This window comes from Falco peregrinus, chromosome 1 (assembly GCF_023634155.1).
Source record: "Falco peregrinus isolate bFalPer1 chromosome 1, bFalPer1.pri, whole genome shotgun sequence".
Taxonomy (NCBI): domain Eukaryota; kingdom Metazoa; phylum Chordata; class Aves; order Falconiformes; family Falconidae; genus Falco; species Falco peregrinus.
In genome coordinates, this window is record NC_073721.1 from 128861218 (window position 1) to 128886038 (window position 24821).

Sequence of the window (24821 nt, forward strand, 5' to 3'; positions counted from 1 at the left end):
ACAAAACATATCAAGGAAAAAAAAATAATCTCCAGAATGGTTCAAATTAAGGTCCTGTACTTTTTTCCTCCCCCATGCCTTGTGTTATGCGGAAGCTGTCCCAAATTCCCCATTTCACCCAGGTTTCTGACACAGGACAGCAAATTCAGGCTTTCCCTTCTGTGGAGTAAACCCACATGAGATGAGCAGATATGTTTTCTGTAGGTTTACACCAACCAGCAGTGTGACCGGGTCACCCACATGAAACAGGAACCCCCAAAGCCATGCTGCTGGCTGTCCTCTCTGCTCCACACCCCATCGATGCACGGCAGCCTTGGGCTTCTGTGCACTCGTACAACAAACCCAAGGTCATTTAAGCCCTTAACAAGGTGGGGGTCTCCTGTCCCCAGCACCCATGGGCATCCTGGCCCATGACAGAGAGCCTGAGAGGTACAGAATGGTGCCCAAAGGGGAATGCATGCTGGATGCGGACTTTCAACATGCTGAGGTCCACCTCCACACACATCCCCCCCACCCACCCCCCCCCGACACTGTCCCTCCCTTTTACTCCATCTTAGTTAAAAAGCCTCTTTGGGGATTTTTCTCCACTCCAGGAAAAAACCCCCGAACAATTCCCATATGAGCAATTCCAAGCAAAACAAGGCCAAACTATCCAGCAAAATTTATTTCCAGATGAAGTGATGGCTTTATGGTAAACAAGGTGCCTCCAGCCCCTGGCACAACCCGATCTCCAGGTCCCTCCACGAGAAGGATGCTCCCCCCATCACTGCAGGGGTAACCCCCAGACGCTATAGCAGGTACCAGCACCCCCACCTCTGCACAGCATCACTGCAAAACCCAGGTCTTGGCCATGCTGGGACCCACAAGGAGATACTCCTGTGCACAAGTATTCACCGTGGTCGGAAAGTGACACCCCCACTGCTCCTCCTGACCCAGCTGAGCCACCAAGCAGGTGTTAACCACCAGTCTCAAGCTGCTGACAGCCCACTATGGCATCCATGCAATAAATCCATAGATATAGTTGTATACTGAAGCATTAGTGAAGTCCTCAAGCTGCCCAGCTGGTGGGGACAATGTGCACCAGCTCACCCATGGATCTTCCCTTTCCACAGCAGCACAGCTGCTCCGTGCCCTGATGACACCACACTGGGATGACCACAGCATCAGGCTTCATGCTTGGAAACGGCTGTCACATGTGTGCTGCTCCCATCTCATACCTGATTTTTTTGTGCAGCGTAGCAAGCCTGTAAACACGGGAATCCCTCCTGAAGCAGCAAACAGACAGGAGATGGAGATGCTGATGGCACCAGCAACAAATCCAGGGGAGGTTTCAGCATCTCCCAGTCAGATGGGTACTGCCATAGGATGCCCTCTTAGGGTGATGCCCTTCAAACAGATGATCCTCATGAACACCAATCAAGCATCTTTACATGCTGATGGGGAAGACCTGCCAGCCCAGCTACCCAGGGGGAGCATTTGGAGGATGGATAGGAACAAACCCATACTCAGAGGATCTCCTGGAGCCCTGCAGTCTCTGCAGGCAGGCTGGGGACAGCTAGGGTGGAGATCATGTACCCAATGCATTTATAGCAGCTTTAAGGGGTTTAATTTTGTACCACCTTGACTCAAAATTTTGGTTCATTTCTTCGCCTGCTGTTTATCCACTTTAAATATGTTTGGTCTGCTTCTGCAGAGACCTTTCTGGGACACTTTCCAACCTTCTGTCTCTGTTTATCTTGCACCCTTGATAGAGAAAGGGAAAAGAAACCACAACCCAACCTCCAGGCAGGCAATCTGGTCTCTTCACTGCACACCGCTTCTTCCTTCCCTTTCTTGCTGACCTGCTCTTGTCTTTATTCCCCCTCCCCTCCCCTTTGTCCCTTAATCTGCTCTAATAGAAACTAGTCTTTGGGAGACTGAGGGAAGAGATGGATTCATTTTGCTGCAGCCCTGAAAGCCAATCTACCTGTCTTTAGTCCACTTAGATGTACTGCTTGACCTCTGCGGCATCCTCTGCCCAATTAATATTAGGCTAAAAATTGCTGTGTGTGCGTATTTGGAAAAAAATAAGTAGCATTTTTTTGTAGGAAGGATTTGCTTTCAGCCAGGGATGCAAATTAGGGTGGTGATGCAGGGAGAGAAACTGCTTTATGCTCGGACCAATTGTTTTTTCCCCCTGTTGTTTCTGACAGTCCAGAGATCAAACTTCTTCCAGTTCTTCCAAATTCCATGATTTTTTTTGGATGTCAAAATGGGTTTGCTGCAAGAAGTTGATGTCTCCCTTCAAAGCGTTCAAGAACAAGTGAAAAAAAAAAAATTCCCTTTTTTTCGAAAAGGAAATGTCAAAATAATGGACATTGATGAGCACAAGCCACTCTGCTCCTGGGTGTTTCCATCCCAAGGGTGCAGCTCACCAGCCAGCTGCAAAGCTCGAGGGTGCCCAAGGACCCCAAAAACACTGGGTAGGGAGCAGGGCAGCAGACCCCAGCCCACAGTGGTGGGTCACAGGCTGTTTGCCTTCCTTCAGAGGCTGTTTTCCATCTGATAGCTCTGCAGAGAGATGCAAAAAACAGAGCAGAGTCTTGCCAAAGTCTGTCTGGGAAGGGATGGAGCCATGTGCCAGGCGGCGAGGGGGGGACCGTCTCACCAAGGGGACATCCCATTTTGGGGATAGGGACTATAAGTAATCCCCAAAACAAGAGGAACTAACTTATTTATGCTTGAATTTAATACTTCAAAAGCAATCGCCCTGCAAATTCACAGGGTGGGCAGCCCCGTGCAGAGGAAGAGCTCTGGGGGCTGCAGCAATGCCCTGAGGGGTCACAGGGGCATCTCTTACCACCGGCAGCTGCCTGCGCCTCTGCCCAGGGAATTGCCCAGAGCTGGGGACTTGCAGAGCTGTTCCCACTCCTGCCTATCCCGCTTCTTCCCTGGGCACAGAGCTAAACCAGAGCCTCTTGGGCTGGCATGGCAGAGGGGAGCAGGAGAGGGGAAATAGCAACACAAAGAAGACAGGGGGATAAATAGCATCAAAGGAGCACAAATAACATCGCCCAGGCCACCAGGTACAGGGGACAGGGAGGGTTTCCACCTTGGCGTGTCCCTCAGGGACATCAGAGGCACAGGGTGACACAGGGAGGTGGGGCAGCTCCATCCCTCAGGGATTATTCAGAGGCAACTCACAACATCACCCCAGGATGAAGCAGCAGCTCATGGTGAAACCTCCATTGACCAAGGGAGCTCCCAGCAACCTGTCCCAACAGGGGGTAAACACCTCCTCTACTTGCATGACCCCCTGCTGCCTAAACACCTCCCTCTCTCCACTCCTTGTTATCTAATTTATTGAAGTAATTAAGCTGAGCCTGAAGGAACTGCTGCTTTGGTACTGGGAGGGACCCTGGGTGATAAAACAGGCTCAGAGACAAGAAGCTTATGAAGTACAATGCTCAAAGCTAAGTTGCCTTCTGTAGGGTTCAGAGTGAACAACTTATGCCATCACAAAAAAAAAAAAAAAAAAATCTCCAGGAAAAGGGGTGCCATATCCCAAAATGAAGATGTCTCTTAGCTTAGCACTGCTGGAATGCATTTTAGGTCCTGTAGGAAATTCCAAAAGGGAATTTAATTTTGATAAATAACAACATTCCACTGGGATAACATCTGAACAGTGTAATGCAACATATAATATGAAGCTCACATATAAGTGAAACCAGTAGAAAAGTCCTTATGAAATTGAAGTGATAACATCTCAATGAAACATTCTGCCTATCAAAGTGAAATGAGATTGAAAAGATCCATTACAACACTTGCAATAATGGGATTGGGGGTTTTTTTAGTATTAATATGCTTCTAGGAATTTTTCCAGTTCAATAAAACTGCATGTTCTGCAAGAAAACTCCTGTAGCAGCAACATTGCAGAGTTCCCCTTGGGGAGATTCCCTGAATATCCTAGAGGCTTAGGGATTATTTTCATTCCTCCAGGGAGTACTGGCACAGCCAGCCTGGCACAGCCCTGGCACTGGTGAGGGATTCATCAGCTCATCCCAGGGCCACAGCCTCCTTCCCCACCCCAGGGCTCCCCAGCTGGGCCAGGCATGCTGGGCTTCACTGCCCTGGAGAAAGAAAAGTGAGAGGGGGAATATATATCCCAAGAGCCCTCCCAGAAACAGGGAGGAAAGTGGGATTTTTGAGAAGAGGCAAGAGATTTTCTGGGTGCAGACATGGGCAGGAGAGATGCTGGGCTGTGCTGAGCCCATGCCTATAGCTCCCTTTTGTCCATCTGTCCATCGTCATGGCCTCATCAGGTCTGTTATGGCAGTGGGAAGCCCTCCCTAGGGACAAACACAGAGAAAAGAAATACATCCATCCAAATGCATCTGGCCAGTGGACATGTGGCACCAGCTCACCAAGATGCCCCCCAGCTGGTGATGCTCCTCTGCCTGCCAAGTGGTCCCCACTGCTTGAGCACACCGTAATTTATCCAAGCTCCAAGGGCATGGAAAGAAGGGGGGAACAAAAAGAGTGAGAAATCCCTGATGTATTTATTAAAGATCATTTTGGTCATAGCAGAAAATTGCTGGCAGCTCCAGCCCCATCATCTCAGCAGCTGCCATGTGGCCTCCAACCCTTCCCTGCTGGAAGCCAGCCTGGAAATGAGCTGGCCTCAGTACCAGAGTCCTACCCAAAGGATGGGAGATTTGTTCCTTGAAATCAAACCCAGTGAATATCCTGCCTGACTTTACATGGGGAAATTGATGCACACAGGGTGTCCCAGACAGGGAGCAGAGCCCTTCGGGGCCAGCCTGAGCTTGCACAGCTATCCTCAAGGGCATCAGGGTCCTCTGGCAGGGCGAGGACATGCTGGAGGAACAAGAGAAAAAACAGCATGCCTAGTGCAATTGTACCAGCCTGGAAACATGGAGGAAGCATCATCTGGTGCATGGTTCCTGCAAACGAGCACAGCAACAAGAGCCAAGGTGGGAGAGGATCGCCTCTTCCATCCTCACCATCTGTCCAGCCCGACCTTCCGCTGCACCCCACCAGAGAAGAAACCAGCAGCCAGAGCTCAAGTGATGCCCAAATGCTTCCCAATGCTTCAAGGCATCACACTCATCAAAGACAAATGACCTGGATGGCTGCAAAATTGTTATGCAAATGGTCAAGCCAGAGCTGCCAGCCTCCCATTGGCGCCCGGGCAGAGGGAAGGGTTGGGGTACATCTGCCTGGGCTAAGCCCCTGGTCTCCATGGTGGCATGGTGGCTCCCCATGGGAGCCTTGTAGCTGGCTCGGCGCTAACCAGCGTGGGCGGCATCACCGTCCTGCTTCATCCCCAGCACCTGTCAACATCATCAGCAGCACTGGCAATGCGGCAAGATGCCACAACCCAGCTGGAGCTGTGTCCCCTGCCCCTCAGCCACCAAACTCCCCCTCTGCTCCCTGGCTCCATCAGCCAAGGGTGGCCCTGGGGAAGGGGCACCTTGTAGACCCAACCTGTGCTCTGCCATCCTGCTCCTGCCCTGGAGCCCCAGCCAGGGGACATGCTGGCCGGTGTGCAGCAGGACAGATGCCCTGAGCCTGTAGCACCGGCACTGTCAAGGTAAGTCTCACGCAGATGGTGCAGTGAACCATCTCCCAGCAGGAAACCTTCGTCTTTCATCAGACCAGCTCCCAGGGATGACTTTCAAAGGAAAAGCGAGCCTACACCACAGAATTCAAGATCCCTCTTTCACAGTAGGAGACACGACAGTCTCCCTCCCTCTCCCTGCCTTCCTCCTTCACCTCCACCTCGCTAAAACAAAATTTAAAAGTCACGGCGTGCCAGCCTGCTATCCCAAGGGGGGGGTGAGGAGCAATTTCCTCTCCTTCGCACACTTCAAAGGTGCTCGTGATCTGAGAGCGTCTCCCTCTGGTTCCCTTCCCCTGCAGCTTGTTTCCTTGTCTGGCAGGCTCTGTACTCCCAGCTCCTCTTGCTCTCTCCCTCACCCACGTAGCTGGAAGAGAGCTGCACACGAATGGCAGCTCCGTTCAGCTTTCAGAGGCGCCAGGTTAGCAACCCTTAAGGACTTTCCTTTAATTTTTCTCCATTTTTTCTCTTTTTTTGAGCTTCTTCCCCTCCTGTTAACTCATTTCAGCTCCAACAGGCTGGACGTGTGCCTAGCTAATGCCTGGAGAAGACGAATCCCTGCTGGGTACCACATAAATGGTGGATCCTTTATGATTTGTCATAGGAGCATATGGATTCAGGCTTCAGTCTCCACCTGTTTCTGCAAGGAGACCACATCCCGTTCCCCAAGGACCGGATGAGGCCCAAGGTCAGGCAGGGACGTCATTGCACGCCGACCCCAAGAAGATGCACTGAAGCTGGAGGTGAAGCAGAACATCTCCCTAGGGCCCTTCCCACAACATCACAGGAGAACCAGTTCAGATCTACCTCACAGAGGGGATCTAACAAAGAGACAAACTTGGATGTCCCACACCCAGAAGGCAGTTTGGAGTGAGGTGCACCTTGGGGGCAAGTTTGGGCTGAGGACAAGTGATTGCTCCTCAGACTGCTCTCATGCCCTGGAGCCCAACCAGCAGGAAACTTTACTTATATGTTTGTGGTCATTTTTGAGTCCAAATTGGATGAAATGGAAATGGTGAAAAAACAGTGGTCCACCGTCTGACAAAACTGCTTCTCCTATTTCTTCTGGCAGGGGGATAACGGGTGCAGGCGCAGCCCAGGGAGGGGGACCGCCTCAAAGAACCCCAGCATGGGCAGCCCATGACTTTCTAAAGAGTGCCCTCCTTGCGGGCACAGGTTTCTGGCAGAGGGATGAAATATTTGACAAAAGGTGCATTCCAGCATCAACAGGGCTATTAATCAGCTTGCAGAGAAACTAAATCCTTTCCTGGTGGCAGGAGGGAGGTATGTGTCCTACCACCCTGGGGAAGACTGATGGGAGAGGAAACCACCCAAAACTAGTGGGATCAGAACAAGTTTGGTTCCCCAGCTCATCCTGGAATTTCCTTCTATGTCAGGACCGAACAACTTGTCCTGCCGCTGTCTTTCATCCCTCCAGACTGTGTTAACCAATGGACTAGGTTAAATCTCGTGCATTAACTGAAAAAGGTAGGAATCAAAAAGCCAAATAAATCATAGATGCAGATTGATTTATATGGTCTAAATAAAGCCTTTAAAATGGAGACATTATCCACTGGAAACTCTTAATGAAAAGTTAGCAATGTTCTCAGAAGCAGAAATATTCTCAGCATGAAGGCAGGACATCTATTAAAGCCAGTAAAATTAGATGAATGGCGCTCAAAGCTAGTGATTTTTAATACACCAGTTGGACACTGTGAATTTAAGGTAATGCCATTTGGAATTAGTTCTGCTCCCAAGGTATTTCAAAGAGTAATTTAGCAGATATTTGAGGGATTAGGAGGTGCTGAAGTTACAGCAGATGATATTTTAATTTGGACTGTGGAACCTCAACGAACGTCATGAAAGACAGAGGTGACTTCTGCAGACAAGTGAGAGGAAGAAAGTCATATCTGCATGTTTAAGAAGTTCAGATGCCATGGGTATAATTGGCCTCAGGTGAATCGTGTTAGCTGTGGTGTTCTCCAGAATAAACGCCAAGTGACTGATGAAATGACCTTCAAAACTATTTGAACACCAAGGCCAAGATGCTGTAAGTCAGCAGTCAGCAAGCTGGGCACTGAAGACTTCTGGAAAGGTGCCCTTCATGTGCTGCCCAAATAGCCTTTGGAGATTCAGCTACTGGAAACTCTCTGCCAAGGCTGCTTCAGCCTCTCTTCCCGAGATCTCCTCAGCCCTGATGGGCACATTGAGCCATGACGTGATTTCTAAATCCAAACATGTGTCTTAGAGGCATTAAGATTAAAAAATGAGTCATAAATTTAAAAGGTCAGTGGGAAGAAGCTGGAGAAACCACTTGCAATAAGACATGTGCCCATGCTGGTGTCCCCATAGAGTGTCCTTAAAGCAACCTCCAAAACATAAATGAGCTGAACGGCATTGGAGGGCTCTCAGCTGCTATGGAAATACTCCATGCCATTATATGTGAGGTTCCCATTAAAAGAAAAGCTTTAATAAGTCTAAACTTTAACATTTCCAATAACCATTCACCCTCCACGGAGCCACTGAGCCATGTCACCTACCTGAGAGCCCAGGGCTGAAGACAGCCATGGCCACCTCCAACCCACCTGGCTGGAGGGCTGTAGAGAGCATCAGCAGGGACAGGGGACAAGCCCCACAGGAAGACTGAAATGTCCCCACTGAGCAGTGACACTAACAGCTGCTGTTTTTCTTTTGCTGCTTACCAAAAAAAGAAAGAAAAAGGAGAAAAAAAAGTATTTGCCCCGTTTATAATATTGCTCTGGATCAACATATTAATTATTGATACAACTAGAGATGAAAACAGTCTCCAGACACCTCCCATTGCATCAAACTCATGTGAGAGGTTTCTATACATCAAAATCTTAGGAAGGAAACGGCTTAATAGCAACTCTTCGGGTGGAGAAAGCAAAGGGAGCAGGCAGATCACCCTGCCAGGAGAGCAGTCCCAATGCCCAAACCAACTTCAGGAGCAGCAGAGCAAGGAGCTGCTCCTCTGAGACTGACCGCGGGACACGACTTTGAGGGAGGGGTGAAACGACCCTCTCCATGGGCACATGCAAATTAATATGGGGGGTTGAAGGTGACGATATAGATACAGGCTCCCGATGGCTGCAGTAAATCGGCTCTGCAGCAGGTGTCCCAGAACCAGGCAGGGCGCTGCTCCGAGAGAGGCTGGCTATGAATTAATAATTCACGCTCAAATGCTGAGCCACACGCCTTGATGTGAGTTTGCAGCCTCCCTCCCTGAGCCAGGTGGGACGGACAACCTGGTGCCACCCTGGCCACCACACCTCCTCCTTGGAGAGGTGCCTGGGCTGGGAAAAGAAGGAAAACCTCCCATGGCAAATAGGAAAAAAACCCCAACAACTCATTTTTAAGCCAGGGGGGCACTGCGGTAGGGGGATCTAGTGTTTCCTCCCAGAGTCACTCAGACAAGGAGGGGAAGCAAGGAACACCGATCCTGACAGAAACTCCAGGGAAGGAGCAGGGAGACATTGCTCCATGGCACAATTACCCACACTGGACTGCAGCCAGGACGCAGCCCAATACCAGCACCGGGTCCAGCTGTGCAGCTTCATTACAGCTGGAGCACAGCCGTGGCATTTCGCTCATCCCTTCCTTTGGGGGCAATGAAAGGCCAATTTGAGCAGTGGGGTGAGAAAGTGCCAGAGCAATTCTCATGCTCGAGAGCAGCCGTGCCATAGTAGTTGGAAGGGAAGGGCCCACACCACAGGAGCTCTCTGCTCACCATCGTGTGACTGGGGCTGCTGCTCCCTCCTGCCTGCACATCCCCCGGTGCAGCAGACCCCAAGCATCAGTGGTGATGAGGCTCATCCCAGACCAGCTTTGTGGTGGTGGTGGGAAGGGGGGCCACATCACCCCAGGATGGCTGTGCAGGGGGCACAGGGATACCTTATCTGTCTGTTAAGCTTAAGAGCATGCCACCAGCAAAGCAGACAAGAAATGTTTTGTTTTCCGCAGTACAGTTGGAGAACTGAGCACGCATGGGTGTCGCAGCTCATGCCACAAGGAACGAGGCAGGCAGAAGATGTGCTGTTTTGTCTTGTCCATTCAGAGGCAGCAGCCCACGTGCTGCTCTGATACCCAGCCACCCTCTCCCCAGGGACAAGATGCCTCAGTTTCCCTTCATCACTGGTGATGGGGAGGCAGGCAGAGCACACTGCAGTCAGGTGCTGCCCTCGTTCCACTGACTCCCAGTGGGGCTGGATTGGATCCTGTTATCCCACCTCTTGTGAGATCTTTACCCAATCCTTGGTGCCTCCAGATCTAGATACTGCAGCCCCATGAGTCCAAACCTTCCTTTGTCACCTGGAAACAAACCAGCTCGCATTTAGTAAATGCAGGCAAAAAAATTGTGAAAATAGGTAGACAACTCCAAGGCATCCAATCGGTTTTGGTAGCTACCTCCCAGGGTCTGAGAGGCATTTTTCAGTGCTTGGGGTGGCCAGGCTTTCTCGTTTGCCTCCAGCTGCAGAACTCTGGACAAAAACTGTCCAAACTTTTCTGATGGATGTTGGCGAAGTGCTTGTAACCATTGAAGTGATGAAGGGCTTCTTATGGTCATTCAAGAGGCTCCCTGAATCTGGGGTGGCATGCTCACTCCAGAGAGGGGTTGTCTTTGCAACTGCATGGGGCTGGCCAGGAGGTCTCACCACTTTCTCGGAGAGGAGGTGGCATCTGCCCATGGCTGTAAGACCGGTGGGTCCATCAGCTGTGAAGGGATCTGACACCACTGAACCACCAAGGATCAAGGGAGGAAACCAGAAGCAGAGGGGGAAGGTTAAGTAAGATTAAGTAAGGGAAGAAAGGCAAAGGTGTCTTCCCCATGGTGTGAAGCTTTTCAGTTGAGATTTTCCTTAGAAAGGGCTCCTGCACCCTGAGGACCTCCAAGCAGAGGGCCCATGTGGGGAGGATCTCCATGAGATTGAGAAGAGGCTTCCTCCTGCAAAGAGCTCTCCCGCATACAAGCAAAGAGCTTTGCAGGGAGGAGCTGTATGGGGGCAGGGGAAGCAACTGGGGAAGGACATGCCACAAGGGGAGATGTCCTCCTGTGAGGGTCCCCCTCGGTGCAAGCAAGGCTGCAGGCACAGCCTTGCACATAGGAGCAACCAGCTTGGCTGGCTCCTCCCAGGTTGCAGCCTTGATCATGAGGACCTGGAGACCCTCCTTTTCTTTCCAACCAACTCTATGAAAGACATAATTACCTCCCCGCCCGCCCCCCCCCCAAAAAACCCAACCACCAAACAACCAAACCAACCCCAAAGCTAAAAGACCTGAACTCACCCAGACATCCAGGTTTCCCCTGCAACCTCACCCAGTGGCCTTGGCCAAAGGGACACAGGCAGGTTTGGGTGACTGGTGCTTGGCTACGGGCTGTTTTTATCTAATGGTGCTGAGGATGACTGCAGGATACCTCCTGACAGAAGAAAGGTTTAATCAGCCTCATTCCACCAAAAAGCCCAGGTCCCATGCTAATTCACAGGGGACTCTCTACCTTCGGGGTTTGTACCATCACTGAATCTTTAATAGCTTGTCCTCACCCAACCTAACTTTTTTTTATCCCAGTCTGGAAGCTTCCTCTCCTGCTCATCAGCAAATCAAATTTCCTAATAGCAAAGTGAAATAACCTGAGAAGTAATGGAAAAAAGGTAAGGATTAAGTTTTCCCAGGGACCTTGATCTCTTTTATCATCTCATTGTCTTCAGAGGGGTGGTTTTCTTTCAATCTAATTATCTAGTGGATATTTGTTGCTGGCTCTCTTATGCACCCTGGCTTCCATCAAAACAAAAAACAAATTAAAAAAAACAACAAAAAAATAATCCCCTGTTATTGTTTTTTGATGAGAAATTCATGCCAATAACTTACTTACGGGAAATAATTTCAGTGACTTTACCTTGCTTTCCTGTGAGGTGTCCCACGGGAGCTCTGCAGTGGAAGAAATGGCCATGAGGAAGAGACAGCTGTTGATAAGTAGAAAGGGATATGCATGCCCAACCGCTTCCTGACGGACCTGACCTGGGTGTTCAACAGCTGCAATCCACGTGAGGCTTTCCATGGCTGCTGGGCACTTTTGGGGAGGACTTCCAGTAAGCAGGGTCCAGCCAAACTCCTTCTGCACTTGGCCATGAAATGGAGAGAGGACAACTGTAAAAAAGGGGAAGGATCGCTGAAGGCACGAGGAGGGTATCAGGGAAGAGTTGCCTGGGACCATGGAGGGAGCAACAGTGCAAGACGACGACGCTGCAGCAAGATGTGAAGGGGACAAGATTGGAGGTATCTGCCCTTGAGAAAGGAGATGGGGACCCCAACACAGGAGATGAGGGTATGCATGGCCAGAGACAAGGCAGGCCAAGAGATGGTCCTGCTGGAGAAGGTGGACCCAGGTGGAAAGCAATGGGAAGGGGCAGCCATGGTGTCCTGTCCTGTCCTGTCCTGCCCAGGGATTTAGAGGCAGCAGCGTATAATTACATGGCTGAGTTTCCCCCTCCAGGAAAAGCTCAACATCTCTCCTCAAGCCTGACAGTATCAGGGTGATGCAGGTAAACTAGGGACGTATTCGATTGTCTGTAGGAAACACTGAGTTTCTATCTCAGGTGGTACCATGATTCAGGCAACCGGGGATTTCAGAAAAAAACACCAGGATCACGAAAATATAGGAGGAAGGGGAAACCTCCAGACACAAGCACCCTGCAGAGCTTATCCCCCTTGAACCGAGCTCCTTTACTGTCCCAGCGCAGCATGTGTGAGAGCATCCATATCATGAGAACACCAAGGTACCTCCTGGTGGGTTAATTTGCACTCACCTCACGCTGATCAAGTGGAGGAGAAGAAGCCCTCTTTTGTTTTTCTGTCTCCCAAAGGCTCGAATAATTGCCATCAGTGCCAGCCATCTTCTACATGACCAACACAATACCAGCAACATACCCAAGAGGTGCTCCATCACTGAACTTATTAGAGGAGGAAGGGGCGTCTTCTCTTCTTGATGGCTACTTGTTGCTAATTTTAATACAATAACTAGACACTAGTGTGTTAAATCAAACATATTAGTGCCTTTTGACCATACCTGTGGCTTTTGGAGATGAGCCTCTTGCACTCAAGCCCTCTCTCCCTGGCATGAGGAGCAAAGCAGGCTTCTTGGAGAACTAAATTTAAGCAGCATCACCTGCAAAGGTGGAAAGAGTGTTGAGTGTCTGTGTCCAAAGAAGGCACCTGGTGCTTGGAACGGGTTGATTCACCCTCCCCAGAAGGAAGGAGCGCTGAGCTGGACTAGCAGAGGAGACAGTGTCCTGCTCCAGGCTGAACATGCTGGCATCAGGAATGTTAAACATCAGCAGGATGGGGGGGACAAGACCTCAGCACAAAACCAAGATACGCTGAGAATAAAATTAATCAAGGGCACCACAGGATGTGGTGTGAAAAAATTATTTAACTGCCTGTCCACCAATCCCTGCAGCCTGGTAATGCACAAACAGCCCTGAGCTGCTCATTTATAAATGAGCATTTGACCCGGTCAGCGCTGCTGAGAGGTGGTGGGAAGCCGTACCTGCCAGGAATGCCAAGCTGGCTCTGAGTTGTACTGGCAGAAGTGAAAGATGGAGAAGGGACATGGCTTGAAAGCAACCCAACTTGATGTTTGCAACTCCAATGATAGCCTGGAGAGAAGGGCTTATTCCTTCCCCAGGACCATGAAGGCCCAGTGACATCTCCCCAGGGCTTCACACACTTCCTTGTCACCAGTGTTCCTTCATCACAGTCCATTGCAGGGATGTGCTCCAGCTCCACATCACATCCCCAAATGCCTAACATGCATAATCAATCAAATCCCTTGCTACCGACACATTTTCTTAAAATATTCTGTTCAAGAGGAGTGGTGGCTGTGGTTAGGAAAAGCTGTAGCATGCAACAAGTAGAGTAAGAAACAGAAATAGTCCAAACCCCAAAATTTATTTGAAGATGGAAAGCAAGGAAGCGATCTTATAATTAGATTGATGGTGGTTCATAAGGGCAAGAGAGATAATGCAGAAGGGAAAGGCATAGATTTATATTGAAAGATATTCCAGATAAACAGGAGACAGATAGATGAATAGACATAAGTGGATTAGATAAATAGACTGTAGGAAGGGGAAGGGAAAAAAAAAAAGAACGAATATATGGAGAGCTTTATTTCCCAAATAAATCCTGATTTCCCATTTCAGCCTTTGGTTTGCAGACATAAAACACACCTCCTTTGACAGATGGGTGAGAGAAATGATAAAAACTTCCTCACCTGTTCTCAGCCTGAGGCAATCAGGCTTCCAAGGCAACGTTCACTCCTGACCCGCAGGGAGCTCCGAGCACGCCCCTAACTCCAAAGCCCCCCCAAACCAGAGCAAACACTGCTGCTTCCCCCTGATAGGCATCCCATGAGGAGAGGTGCTGGAGCTCCAGGGTGTGCAGGGAAAGGGGTCTCTCCATCCTCCATTTGACCTGGACAAGGGGCCACCCGTACATGTGCTCTGTCCTGGAGACAGTACCATCCCTGCTGAACACCTGTAAGGCCACGGATGGTGGGCTTCCCATCTGCTGCTGCTTCATTCCTAGGCCAGGGGAAAAGGAATAAAGGAAGGTAATTTGCTTGTAAAAGGTGGAAACATTATAGGAAGATGAAAATCCTATTTGATGTCATGATTTAGCCTATTTTCTTGCTAGTACATTCTATCCATCACGTTCACTGCTCTCAGGAAGAAGAGATGGGGCTCAGCAGGCCTCTGAGATGCCTTCAACCTTTGCTGGCACCATTTCTGTGCTCACCAGGAGTGGAAGTCTCACTGGAGCCCCAGAGACTACTCAAGTTGTGGCTCAGTCTTGCATGAAGCTGAGGGTAAGAGCCCTCCCAGCCCGGCAAAGCTCGGGATGATGGGGAGAGCGAGGACATGTTGTGGCTGTCACAGACCTCTCACAGCGTGTGTGAGGGGCAACAGCCACAAAGGAGAAAACACCTTCCTGCTTAAAACAGGTGGAGAGAGACAAAACCCAGGAAGAGATGGATGGGTAGAGAGCAGGGTTTGGGGACCATGTGCCCAGTGGGTGCCATCACCCTGCCACAAGCCAGGTGTGCAGCATACAAGCATGCAGCTTTTGGCATCAGCTCAAGCAAAACCACCTCGAGTCATGTTGCATATGCTAGAGGGCTGGAGCACACACATGTATCTGGAGGGGAAAAAATTCCTTTTTTCCTAACACAAGCCTTGAGGGATAAAGCGAGCACAAGCTGCTTCAGGCGGGGCACAACCAGCTCAGGGACCATCACTGAGATCAAGGGGTCTGCAAAGGAAGAGTTATTGAGAGATACCAGGCAACAAAATCTATCAGGAGTGATGGATAGACAGTCTGGGGAGGGTTCAGACGTGTGCTGCAGGGTTTCTGATCTGCATGTGAGATGTGAGGTGCAATGGGGGAGGGTCCCTGAAAGCACTCACTACCTTGGGGGCTTTGCTGGCACTGCTGGCACAGGAGCGCAGCTTCTGAAAGAGACCCCAAGGCTTAACCATCACAGCAAAAAATTAAATCCTGCCTCCCCACTCAAAATCACCTGCGAGGGATTTAGTCTAAATATATCTCCTCCATCACAGCTTGTACTTCGAGCGGTGCATTAATATGAGCAGCGGGACGCTGGTGGAGGTGGGCGGGGGGAGACATGGGCTGGAGCATTGCGGGCAGCCACGGGCTGTCCCCAGCATCCCCACAGGACCCCCCCTCCAGGGGAGAGATGGAGTGCAGGGGACATCAGCGCAGGAGGCGGGGGGGAGAATGGGAGAGAGCAGGCGTGGGGGTTCTGGAGCACAGGAGGGGGTGTCAGTGTGGAGCTGGAGGTATATTTAGGCGCTTGGGGGTGGGAAGGGAGAGGGGTGTGCAGCGGGGGCGGCTGTGTGTGAGTCATGGCCCGTGACGGTATGTATGTGAGCTGGGGAGGGGAGGGGGGGTGGAAAGCTGGGGATGTCCCCTGGGTGGGTGATACCTGGGCAGGGGGGTGTGAGCATCCTAGGCAGATGCACCGGGCATCCCTCCAGGACAGGATTGTTCTGGTGAGCCAGAGCCACTATCACCCCGTGGTCCCTCTCTGCCAGGCCATGCAGGGAATGGGGCAGGGACTAGAGCATCTGTGATCCGTGCTTCTCACAGACAGTGATCCCCATTTATTCCCTCCCATGGAGCATCACCACACCACAACATAGGTGAGATGATGCACCCCAAAGTGGTCTTGGCTTGCCCTGCTGGCATCACATCTAGGACCTCCAGAGATGCAAGCTTGCCCCTGCAAAGCCTTGGGACCAATGAGGTGACTATCACTGCTGTCAGGGTACGGCAGCCAGGCTCTGATCCCGTCACCCCATATCAAGTGCAAAATAACCTCCTGCATCCTTCAAAGGCTCATGGAGATGTCCACAGTGGTCTTTGGTGCTCACCTTCCATCTACCCAGCAGGAGCATCTGAGAGGTGCCCCCACCGAAGCAGAAGAGCATCAGCATCTGTCCACAGGGTCTGGCCAAAGACAGGCAACCACACATCGCCCCAGCCATCCAGGAGAGATGAGCTACCTGAGCACCTTACAAGCAGACTTTTGCTATTTTGCCCAGAATATTTTCCAGAGCAGCCCCAGAGACCTGTGCACCCTGGAGATTCGCATGTGGGCAATTGCCAGGTGTGCCTTCCTCCTAATGACCACCAAAGCTGTCCATGCAGCCTGCCAAAACCCAGAGTGGAAAAAAGACAGAAGGCAGCCAGGGGAATGTGCATCAACAATTAAGTTGTATGGAAATCCCCAGCTTTTGTACAGTTGCTGAGTTTCAATGAATCTTGACAGCTACTGCAGGATGGGACCAACCCATCCCCTGCATCTGTACGTCAAGTTTCTGACACAGCTTCAAAGAAACAAGAGGTTTGTGTTTTCTTTCCTTCCAAAGGGTGGCAGGACACAACCACTTCTTTGTCCAACTTTGCTGGAGTCAAAATTCACCTAGAGTGGGATTTCAGCAGATGCACCTGCATTTGCGTGGTGTTGGTGCTGCAGCATCTCATGGGGGTATCACTCCCAGCTTCAGCTGCCTGGGGCTCACACAGCACCACTCCCTCAGGCCTGATCGTGCATGGCCAGGAGGGTCAGCAGAACCTTTACACAAACTGATGGCCTCCTTGACTTCATGACATGTTGACAGAGCAATATTGAGAGACTCACCAAGCCAAACATTGGCAGCGAGGATCTCCACACCACCACCACCAAGCACACAGCTCCTCCAGCCTAGCATCAGATTTATATCCAAAGTGTGTTTTCTGAAGGATGCTCTAGCCCCCTTGCAAGGCAAACCCCTCTTGCCACTGGAGTCCTCCACTTCTAGCTCTGACCGTGATGGACATGCAACTAAGCTCCTACCTGGTTAATCCAGCATTGTTCCCACAGAGGAGGCTACAAAGAGCATCAGCTGGGGAGGGCTTTTCACTCCCCAAAATAACAAGTGGTAGAGATGGCTCCAGGGTTTCAATTCCTGCTCCAAGCAAAACCCATCCTTGGCAAGTGCCAGCCTGGAGCTCCCAGGGGCTGCTTGCAACCACCCAACAAGAGGACACCTGCTTCCAGCCCACTCCTACCCATGCCTGAGCCCTTTTTCAAGGTCCTGTGACACTCTAGGTTAAATGCCTAGGATACATCAGACACCATCAGTGGTGCTTGGAGGAGCTCAGAACCTTCCCCACAGCTCCAACACCCCTCGGCCAGCTGCATTGCTGCATCTAACACTGGCGGCTTCAAGCATCAGGCAGGGTAACAACACTCTTTGTATTGATCGAAGGGCAACTTAGAAATTTTTGAAGAGCTTCTGTCGACGGTGATAGAGATCAAGGGCTGCAAGCAACACTGATCCATCGCAGACAAAACTGAGTTTGTCAGCGTTTTGCAAATGCTGGCTTGATGTCGCTGCAGTTGCAATGATGCCAAGTGCTCCCTTGTCCCATATTCCCCATGGCCCTGCCACCCTGCCTGCCCACAGGAATTACTGCAGGGATACAGCTACAACTGCATCCTTTTGCCATGCATATTAGAAAGAGGAGGTCCTGGGCTGCAGATGGCGATGCAGGAGCAATATATTGGCTTGTTGTAGCTCATTTTGACCCCAGCCACACATACATAGGTATGAGAGATGCCTATATGCATGCTCACATGGGGGTTATTGCTTCCTTGGTTTTCTTCTGCAAGAAAATGAAAGCTCATGGAAAATTTGGAAAAACAGGAAAAACCCCTGATTTTTGGAAGCATTTTGGCATTGACAGGGCTTCATCTTCCAGCAGGATGCCTCCACCAAAACATCTTCAACCCACCCTTTTCTATATATAGCCCCATCACCTACATGTTTTCAAAGGCATCTCAGGTGCTGGCACAGTCCCACTACATGCACCGTGGGGAGGATACCTGGATGTGGCCCTGCTGGGAGCAGGGAGGTGCAGAGGGTGACGGGGGGCAGCAGCATCCCACAGCTCAACTCTCCTGCACTATAAATATTTATTTATATCCTTCCTGGGATAGAAATGCATATAAAATTATATATGACATGATATAATTTTATATAAAATTCATAGAAATTTATAACCCTCTGGAGATATAAGTATGTTCTGCAGTGGGGTGTGCTCAGGAGCTCGAACCAGCAGCACCAGGATCAGCAGGATTAAGCTGACACCCCCTTACTGACCTGTTTGGAGTTCAATCTGGTGGGGTGCAAATTTCTGGGACTATGTGCTCACATAAGACGTCAGCAGTGCTGGATGAGACCAGGAGATGGATACTCCCCTCCCTCTGCCCTCTTCTTGAGCAAACACCCTGTGAGCTCAGCCACTGCACAAATCCAGATACCCCCTCTGCCAGCACAGCCAGCTTTGCGTTTTTTGTTTAACAATTTCACAGACACTTCTGGGATGACCAAAACAGCTCTTTCCCTGTAAATACCCTGTCCCCTTCCCCTCCTTCCCCCTCTAACAACTCAAAATGCACAAAGTCAACTTGCATGCTGGGGCACCCTGGAGGATGCTCCAGGCAGGTCCATGCTCCAACAGCCAGCAAGCCAGGGCCACATCCTGCCGCCCCCCCCTTACCCTCAGCCTAATTAAATTCAAGACAGTCTCTTACCAGAGATGGAGGAGGCTGGGGGTTGATCTGCTCCTGCTGAGCTGTTGCCTTTATGAAGATCCTCTGTGGTTTTTTGGGCTTGGCCACCGAAGAGCAGAGCTGAAGAAGATGCCTGCATGACCAGGGACTGGCTTGTGGCTTTTCCACAGTCCCCTTCCCAACCCTTTCTACCTGGAAAGCATCAGCTTAAAGCAATAAATGTGTCTTCAATTAAGGAAGGATGGAAAAAACCCTGAAAACTACCCAGACTGAATCAAGTGGTAATTTGGCTTTTGGTTGCCCATGGATGGGCCCACCACATTGGGCTCCCATGTGTCAGGCAGGAGAGACCCTAGAGCCACCTCCCCAAGAAATTTTAATTTAGTTACTTTTATCAATTTCTCTTAAAGGTCTAATTTTAACTCACTGTTGCTGAAGGAAGTCTTGCAGTATTAGAAAGGCCCCTGCTAATTTAAAACCAGCTCTGCTCACCTGCACTGAACCATTCCCCTGCCCCACTGTAGGCTTTGGCACATCCCTACAACCCAGTGGCAATGCTGAGTGATCCCAAACAAGTGTCCCTTGGCAAAATAACACACTAAGCACGAGACCAAGGCTTGGATAAGTGGGACTAGGTCCTGCCCTATATCCTCACACAGCTCCACTGTGGAGGGGAGTACAGCAGTGGTGCCTCATGACGACAGCGCATCCCCAGATTTATTTTCCCTTTTGTGTATGAAACACTTTTACTTAAAAAGAAAAATAAAGCAGAAGCCATCTTCAGAGCAATGCAAATCTTGCAGGAGCAAGGAGGAACTCAAAGCGAGTCTGAGGCTACCATGCCCCAGCACCTGCAAGAAAATATATTGCATAATCCCACTCCTAAATGGATTAAATCCCTTCTTAAAACCAGATGGCCCCAGCTGTCCTCAAAATCCCTCCAGAAACTCTCCTGACAGCCAAAAACCTTCTGCTAATTTTTTAAGCGCCTACATCCTAATTGGCTATACTACTCATTGCAGTGACTGTGCATTTCGTTTCATCTGCAGAAACAACAAATACACACACCATTCAATTCCCTCCAACTTAAAAGCTGCTTTATAGCCCATAGAGGAAAAGATTACCACTTACACTGCAAACATGCAACACAGAAGCCTCAAACGTTGTACTTTCAAATGCACTCACGCATTTTAAAACCCCCTTTTTTCGCTGTTTTAAATCAGAGCTAAAGTTTGCTTGTGTATATTGACTACATTTTGGTATAATCAAAAACACAGAGTTTGAGATTGCACTTACTTCCATAGTGGCTTCACTTAAATCAGCAAAGTAGGGCTGGAAATGCCACATGCTCAGCAAGGAATTCAGCTTCAGGTGGCAGGGGACCGATGGCTGGAAGGATGCCCGATGGCAGCACATCAATGAGCATCCTCTTCCTTTTTGCACCTGCCTTTCTATTTCTACACCTATCAGGGAAGAGCATAATTATTAGCAATTAAAAGAATTAAGAGGGTAATCAGAGCAGGGCAACTGCTGGATCCTGAGCACCCTCACTGAAGACCCTGGAGCTGCAGCTATATGCAGAGAGTGGGGCCCTTCCTTAAACGTTTGGCGCTTGCACCCTGTTTCCATGATAATGAAGGGGAAGCAAGCAAGAATCAAACGAAGTTCAAGATTTTTGTGGTTTCTGACTTTTTATCCACATTAAAACATTTGGTCTAGACTCACAGGACATAGAAAGGGACCCCAAACCCATCCTGAGCCATGGGGTGTGGATGGGTACTCCAATCATATCCCAAATCCCAAAGCCACAGGACATGGATGGGAGCCCCAAACTCATCCCAAGCCCAGAACGACAGGGCATGAATGGGGACCCCCAAACCCATACTAAATCCCAGAGCCACGGGGCATGGACGGGGACCCCAAACCCATCCCAAGCCCCAGAGCCACAGGGCACACCCAGGAGCAATTTCAGCTGTTGGGGTGATCCCTTTTCTGACCCGAACCTCTTTTTCTCTTTGCCAGCACGGTACTTTTCCTCCTCCTCCTCCCCTCTGCTGTTTCAGCTGCCTGCTGATTTCCATTTTAAGCGACAATCATATCCCCATCAGAGCTGCCTTTCCTGGGAAGCAGGCTGCGGCAGGGAATATTCACTCCTGGCAAATTGCCCAGCATGAGATGGGTGAGGACTGGCATGCACGGGCAGACGGCCCATGCCCAGCAGCCCGGTGGCTGGCTCCAACATGGGCTTCCCCTCCACCGCTCCGGGTCCCTCCAGGCTGGTTGTACCATGTGCAATACATCAAAGGCTCTGGCAGCTCGCGGGCAGGGCAGGCAGCAGCAGCATCCTCAACAAGCCCAGCCAGCCAGTGATGAATGAAGCATTTTAGGATCTGCGGTAACCCTATAACCTGCCTCACTGCCTTGCCAGCTCTCTCCCCACCCCAGGCAAGTGGCTCCATGAAGCCAGGAGGAGACACCAGCCCACCATGCAGCCAGGCTCATCCTGTTTTCAATAAGGCGCTTGTTATTCTTGCTATGCACCCTAAGGAGTGGCTCTGCTCCCACCGCAGGAGCCAGGCGTCCCCTAAGCAGCACAGCCATGGGAGCCCAGCTGGGACCAGCAGGGTCACAGAGCAGCCCCCAGGACACCTCCGCTCCTCACAGCCAGGCCACCTTATTGACCGTGCTGTTCCTCCACAATTTCTTTTTCCTTTAATTAAATCAGTGATTTTCAACAAGGAAAGAAAAGCAACAAAGTGTTTCCTCCTGAGAAGTTTTCCCCACCCCACAAACCTCTAGTAGCTGCAGTTGCTCTCCTCCAGCCCCAGGACCTGCCCCAGCCCTCCAAACCATCACCACTATTAAAACACAGGAGCTCCTCTCTGAGCCCTCTCCATCCTCTGTCACATTACCCCATCACCCACCCATCAAGCTGCACTTCATGTTTGCCTCAAAGGCAAAGGAAATTCAGTTTATTTGATACTTAAACTCTTGAGGTTCAATTTTACAACAGCTGGAGACAAAGATATATCCCTCGCCAAAACCAGGTACAAGCCCTTGTAGCAGCACTGGCCAGCAGCAAGGGATTTTTCTGAATGGGAAGGAAATAAAACCAAGCTTATGTTACTTCTGCAAAGGCAGGGAGGGCAGGGGGAATACCTTTTCCTGCTGCTGGCATGCTGCTTTGATCTTTACTTTGTAGTTACCATAGTGACAAATAAAAAAGGCATAGGTGGAATAAATTGCTGAAAGTTGGTGATGTTCTATATCTGTTTCTCCAGCGCACATGAGTGCAGCCTGCAAACATCACCCAGCTGCTGCGGCATACGCTCAGCTTTGGTGTGTGGCTCACAGGGAGTATTGACACTCTGCCTTAGGTTGAGTGGCATTTAGGCACATCTCAGGCATAGAAAGTTCCATCACTGGTGTTTCATGGGCTGGAGGAAAGAGGGTTTGTCTTGTCTGCGAAACTAAGTGGTAACATTGCAACTTGGTGGACCATCATCATCCTCGTCTGTGACTAGAGAGGACTTGGGTGCTGAGGATGGGGGAGCAATAGAAGGGGTATAAAACAGCAGAGGAGGAGAGCAGGGAGGGAGCCTGCAGCTGATGGTCAATTCAAGAAGATCATCATCCAATAAAACCTTTTTCCAGCTGCTCTGAGGTCTGTAGTAATACACTACCAGGCTAAAAAAAAACCTAAATACAAATGTACAAAGCCATTTTTACCAAATAGTTATGTCCCAGATTGCTTTGCTTTCCCCTGGATTGTTCACCCTGAGGATCAAGCTTTAGGATAGAAAGTTGCTGCCAGCTTCCCAAAAGCCAGAGATTTCCATTTCTCCTAGAAACCACCCAAAACCCACAGGATTTAACAGTCTGGACAACCTTTATCCCGGCCACTTTCAACATTTAACTGGGGCGACCTAACCTGGGGGTACCTGTTTCCCCCCCCCACCCAGCCAACATCCACCACTGCCTTAATACTTCTTTTTATACTAAAAAAGAAGCAAAACGCTATTAGTATCAATTCCCTCCTGTGGAGAGGTTCATTGCAGATTTGGATGGATCAAAGAATTCCCAGCAAGAAACTGGGACGTGCTCCCATGCTGGGATGGCCCCTCAGACTGGCCAGTCCCTGTCCTGTGAAGCAAGGGGATGGATGGCTGCAAGAAGCAATGAGATGCTGTCACAGGCTCCGATGATCCTGCTTTCCTCATGTACCGGCAGTTGAAAATCACTAACTCATGTTCTCATTGATGGAGCAGCCCAAGTGCTTGCAGGGTGCTGAGCCCCAGTGGCTGCATAAAGGCGCAGAGCAAACAGTGATGATACTGGCCCCCCATCGCACATACATGGAATAAAATGTAATAGAAAACAGAGGAGCAAGGCCAGTATTAGCACAGTGGAGGAACTTTGAGGGCTGAAAAAAAGCTGGGGCAAAAAGAGTTACCACCTGGAGGGACAAGGCAAAGGCAGTGTGAGTTATTGCACCCATCCAGCAGCCAGGGAGGTGGGGGAAAACCCCAACTACCTCTTTCCAAAGTCCCACAGAAAAACTGTAGGAAATCCCAGCCACTCCTGAGCACCCTTCAAACCCAAAAACCCATGAGGACCGAGCCATGTCTGAGACATGCAACCAGCCTCAGGCTTCGCCAACCCCTGCCTTGCTTCGATGCTGTTGATACACAGCTCTTAAGTCAATCCGTGCACAACTAATATGCTACATCTGCTGTGTATTTTGCTCAGCATTTGTTTGCTTTAGTTCTGTTGAATCTCTTCCCGCGCTCCCTGGTAAGCTCTAATGATGTGTGGCGGCTGCTGTTGTTGCACCATTACGCCACGATAATCTTTGGACAATTATTTGCTGGATTCACCCCTTTGCTGGATGAAACGGTGCTTTCACCAGCTGTCAGTTATACATTTCTCCAAGCCGAAGCTAGACCGCAGGGAACTGTCCTGGCAGTAAATTAAGAGTTGCCAATGCCAGGAACATCCTAGAGAAGCATCTCCAGCTTCAGATGCTCATTAGTGATTAGGCGTGCATTGGGTGAGGTTGGGTTCCGACACAGCAGGTGATGCCTATGAGTGATGGAAGCATCTGCACCCAAAGTGAAGGTAGGGATGGGTGCTGGGTGCTTGCACACTTGGCTCCTAAAGACACAATTTCTTCTTCAAATATCATTCCAGTTTTTATTTTCCCTTAACTCCTAGGAAAAGCAAGGCTTTTCTAAGCCAGACTCACACAAGAAAAGGCAGCAAGAGGCCACAGGCTGATTCCTCACTATGGTGTCTCCGACAAAGGTCACCATTCCCTGGCCCCCCTAGTCCATGCACTGCCCTGCCATGCTTGTGGAGCTCCCCAGGTGGAGCAGACAGGCCATAAATCCAAAACAAATTGTCACAGCAGAGGGGAAAACCCATGGAGCTGGTGGGTTGGAGGGTCTGGCCTCTGGGTCAAACTTGTAGGGGGGGAAATGATCCAGCAAAGCTCCAAGGGGAGCCTTGCAGGAGAGGGAGGGATGTTTCTGTACTGGGGAGGGCTGGGGAGATGGCTCAGGCCCTTGTGTTTAAAGCTTTTCATCTCAAAGATACAAAAAAAGGGATTTTTTTTTTCATGGCTTTTATTTTAAAACAAACCCTCAGAAGCTAATTTGGCTTGGGGGATCCTCCTAGAACATCTTGGAGGTAACTCGATTGCACATCAAAACACCTGGTACTTTACAGGGAGCTTTCATCTTCCCTCACCGCCTCTGCTGTTCCTGTAATTAGAGACAAAGGTCCTTTGTCTCCAGCTAAACCTCCCTTTTCCCTCTCTCTTCCAGAAGATACGAACTCCGACTGGGTTTGATTTTTGATGACCAGCCTTTTTTTTTTTTTTTAACAAGCTTACTCCTGTGTGCCCCATTAGCCTGGTTTCAAGCCATTATGGTTGGGGTTTTTTTGCAGCATCCTCTTCCCTGCATCATTAATGTTGTTACACATCAGGTCCTAAATACACTCCCTCAACCCATCCACAGGCGTGCTCAAGGCTCGGTGGCTTTCTAA

General features: G+C 50.1%; 1 long non-coding RNA gene across 4 annotated transcripts in view; it reads right to left on the reverse strand.

Moving 5' to 3' along the window:
- Window positions 1–589: 589 nt before the first annotated feature.
- LOC114010838 (uncharacterized) overlaps window positions 590–24821 on the reverse strand; it is a 28023-nt gene continuing 3791 nt past the window's right edge. The window contains exons 2-8 of one of the 4 annotated variants that reach the window (XR_008745254.1): window positions 20070–20236; window positions 12705–14217; window positions 11652–11785; window positions 11535–11566; window positions 10925–11057; window positions 10046–10364; window positions 590–9949 (exon numbers count right to left, since the gene is read on the reverse strand). This is a non-coding gene — a long non-coding RNA (uncharacterized LOC114010838). The other 3 variants (XR_008745246.1, XR_008745243.1, XR_008745249.1) reach the window with 3 other exon arrangements.